Genomic DNA, 5,075 nt, shown 5'->3' with positions numbered 1-5,075 from the left:
AGTTTTGAAAAATTCGTGCCAACCTTAAAGATGCAATTCAAAGATTGATAATATATTTAAATTTTCTTCTCTTAAGCTTTTTGTATTAAAAATAATTTTATAATATATTATGATTTTTTTTTTAGAAATTACTGGCTTTCTGGTGCATTAATTTACTGCCATTGAGGAGAATAAAAGTCAATTTAATTTGACAATTTTAACAAGAAGATAGTTTGAATTTGTACGGATTCTAAGTGTTTGATCTTATTATGTTATTTCGGTTGGTTATTACGAGAATGACTCTAATCTATACATATCTAAGGATTATAATAGATTAAATATTATTTAAATAATTTAGTTCTAATATTAGTAATTGATTAAATTAGTTTTAGAGAAATTTAAATTGTTATCTCAATTTATATATTATGACTATTCTTTTTGGATATGTTATTTTTAAACTTTTTAATATGAATATTTTTTATTTTTAAGTTTGTTTTCTTTTTTGGATATATGTATTACCTTTTTTTGTATTTCATATTCATAATGCAATTATTAAAAGAAATGTAATTCATCAATAAATTAGACTTATTAAAAGTTTAATTATATTGTGTAGACACAAGATTGATTAATTAAGATTAAGGCGTGAAAAAAAAAAAAAAGAGTCACAATACATGGTTTTACTTTCTTGCTAATATATAAAAATACGCGAAAGAAAAAAATTAAAATATCACTATTTAAAAAAAATTGTTAATCATGCATATGAAAGGGATTAGAAAATATGCATGGATATAAAAAATAAAAAATTATTACTCAATTGTAGAATACAATATATATATATATATATATATATATATATATATATATATATATAATTATAACAAAAAAATAATTAATATATGTGACTTAAATTTTTATATGTACAATTTATATATATATATATATATATAAATATTTAAAATTATATAGATAAATAAAAAATTATTATAATTTATGAAAATTACACATACGATGACATTAATAATAAAGAATAAAAAAATTATTTAATAATTGTAGGCTCAAAAAAATTAATCATAATAAAAAAATAATTAATATGTACGAATTAAATATATTTACATACAATTAATATATATATATATATATATATATATATATATATATATATATATAAAGAAGTATTTAGAATTACTTAACAAAATAAATACATTCTAAAAATAAAAAATTATTAACTAAAAAATTGATATATATATATATATATATATATATATATATATATATATATATATATATATATATATATATATACGGAAATTAGTATGATTTATGAATATTATTATGCGTATGATGCTATTAATAGAATAATAAAATCATTGAATAATTGGAGGCTAAAAAAATATTTATAATCAAAAATTAAAAAAATAATTAATATATGACTTAATATATATATATATATATATATATAAAAGAAAACATTTAAAATTATTTAAACAAATAAATAAATATATCCTACGAATAAAAAAAATCATTGACTAATTGATTAATATATACTAGTAACATAAATAAAAAATTATTAAATAAAAAAGAAATAGTATGTTTTTAATTTTGGAAATAAAACGTAAATAATTATAATATAATAATTTGTTTAATTATTAATATTTATAATTATTATTTTAAATCATAAATTAAAAAAAAAGTAAATTAACAAAAATAATTAATAACTATATTAGAGTTGATACAAATAACACTAGATTAAAAAAAAATAAACGCATAACATGTTACTTTTTTATTAATCAAATTACTACAATTTAAATTAATTTCAATAAAATAATTTAAAATTATAATTTCAACTTTATAACGTGCATAGTACGAATTATTAAACAATTTATTATTATGTACATAGCACGGATTATTAAACAATTTTTCATGTGTTTTTTTTTTCAAAATAAAAATACTATTTTTACTTATAGTTATTATTCTTTATCAATTATTTCATTTAAACATTAATATTATTTATTATTTTTTTTATTTTTATTTCTCACATTTATTAAAAATTCCTTTTCAATATTTTAGGTATTAATTGTTGTTATTTAATTAACTTATTTTAGGTATTTACTTATTAAAATTTTAGATATATATTACCTCAATTACGGCATTAAAACTTAATACCGTAAAATTTTACTTGACATGCATATAATTATTCATAGTGTGATATTTTATTATGATAACATATTTTTGTGTATTGACTCCCTATATAGCAATAATATATATATATATATATAGGGACGAATCTAGATGAAATATTAGAGGGGGCTAAAAATATTTACACAATAAAATAAGATTAAAATAAAATTTTGAGGGAGGCTAAACTGAAATTTACATATAATTTATATGTAAAAAATTAAAATTAGGAGGGACAATTGCCCCCCTTTCTTTATAGGTAGTTCCGCTTCTCTATATATACATATATATATATATATATATATATATATATATATATATATATATATATATCATTTTAGTTTATTATTTTTCTATCACATGATATATTTATTATTATATTTCAAATTTAGAGTTTTCTTGATCTAATATTGAAGTGAAAGAATGAGAAGCAAAAAAATAAAAAAAATATGGAAACATTCTAAGCATAATTGTTGCTAATCTTTTTTTCTTTAGTTTTTAAATATATTATTTATTTTATTTATTTAGAGTAATAACTAAATTTATTATAACTATAGTAAAATTATCTTTAAACTATTAGTATTATTAGTAAATTTTTAAAATTATTGACATATTATTAGTATATATAATAAGCAATAGTAAATTTTTTTTTCATGTTTATCATTTAAAAAATTTATAATTTTCACATAGTCTTTATTTTATTTTTTTTTCATACCTAATGACTATTGACTATGATCCTATCAATAGTATCACCTATAATAAATTATACGAAGAGAAAGTATGAAAAATAAAGACAAAAATTATAAGGCTATAGAAAGTTTCATTTAAGTTTGACAAGAGTAAGGCGATTTACATAAAAATAGTTCTATAGATGATAAGATTAGTTGATTTATTTACTAAATTTTTTCAAGTAATGCTAAGTTCAATTTATAAATAGAGTTTAATTTTGATGCACTGACAGTGTAAAGCGTTTTACACAGTCGTGCAATCACATCCTTCTTTTGGATGACCATTCACGCGGTCAATATGAAATGTCTTTATTTTTATTGATGTGTCATTACGTAATTAGATACACGTTTAAAACTACTTTACACTGTCAGTGCATCAAAATTAAATTCTTATAAATATTTGTAGATCACATTTTAACTTAATTTTATAAGTACACCATTCAACAAGTCAAAGATAATTCTTTTTAATAGCTTTGTAAATGCTAATAGCTTTTATATTTAATTTATTTTGCATTACGATAAAATCATTGCTCAATCCAGAATTATTCGACAAAAATATTTGAGAATGAATTGGTAGAAAGGAAGGTCTATGTCTTCTCAAATTTTGAGATTGAGAAATCAAGCGGAATGTATCTTCTGACTGTACTCACGTGCAAAATATTTTTTAAGATGGAGTCACGTATAGTACATACGGTCGATGATCGTAAAATTTCAGATAATCATTTTAATTTGCTTGTATATTGAAACAAACAAATAACGATTCTAATTATTTGGAACGTAATTAATTTATATTAACCCACACAAAATTATTTTCCGGAATAGCATCATTTTAAGTTTTGCCAAAAAATTGTATAATAGCATCATTTTATCAATAACAAAAATTTTAACGGTTTATTTATGAAAATATTTGAAATTGTATTGTGACTTTTTTTAAAGGTATATCCTTTTATTAATATACTATTGTTAGTTTTATCATTTAACATAAAATAAACCAGTAAATTCTCTTTATTTTATACACGTACAAATTTATAATTTCTTATATTATTCACTCATTTGTCCTTAATTTGGTACTTTTAATTTATTTTTTTTTGTTCAATTAGATGTTATTAGATTCTTGACTAGAAAAGAAAAACTTATATCATGGTCAAAAATAGAGAGAAGTGACCAATACATTGTGATTGATCTTCATAATTTGCAGTATGTAAAATTTTAATATGAATATTTCTTTTGGTAATAATTATGTGTTGTGGTGCAAAATTTTTTTCTTTATGTATTACTATTTACTCTCTTAATTCTCACTTTCATTCAAAAATGAGAAAAATAAGATGTACACTATGAGATCAATTTACAATCCAATTACTTGATCATCTATATGTGATCACCAAGCAACCGAATACATAATTTATTTTTTAATTTATAAAATTTAACAAAGACATTGATAAACACATTGGTTTCGCATTTATTTATATATTTTATTTATGTTATATTTGTAATTATATTATATCTATTTTTATCAATATATTTTTTAAAAAATACCGTTAGTGTTAGCACATAAAGTATTAAATAAATTAAATGATAGAAACACGTAACTATTTTCTTTTTCAGTTAAGATTTAGTAAAATATTATAATTTAGACTTGCAATATCAATATATTAATAGTAAAGTGGAGAAAAAATGTAATATTATATCAAAGAAATTTTTTAAAATCATAATTTAAATATTTTAAACGGATACATTTAGAAAATTCATAATTTAACATAATTTTTATACACTTAATAGCTACATTCGAGTTAATATATTTAATATTATATTTAAAAAAACACAAACAATACACATCATATTATTTATTTATTAATTAAATTATTACAATTTAAATTAATTTTAATAAAATAATTTAAAATTATAATTTCAATTTTATCACGTCATGCCATGGGATATTACGCTTGTTCAATTATAAAAACAAGTCATTATTAGCATAAAGCTAAGTAAACAATTATATTCCTCAACATGTGTTGAAAGTTGTTGTCTTTAGCAATCATTCATGGATATCCTATGAAATAATGAGGGTCAGTAGTGATGGCCTGGGTCCTCGATCTCCTAGCACTACGTACAGTTTGGATTTTGTTTCTATCATCTTGCTTACTAGGAATTCAACTTCATTTTCTGTGTAGAATGATGAGATATATTGCTTCA

The sequence above is a fragment of the Arachis stenosperma genome, chromosome 4 (assembly GCF_014773155.1).
Source record: "Arachis stenosperma cultivar V10309 chromosome 4, arast.V10309.gnm1.PFL2, whole genome shotgun sequence".
Classification (NCBI taxonomy): Eukaryota; Viridiplantae; Streptophyta; class Magnoliopsida; order Fabales; family Fabaceae; genus Arachis; species Arachis stenosperma.
This window is presented reverse-complemented; position numbering follows the sequence as displayed.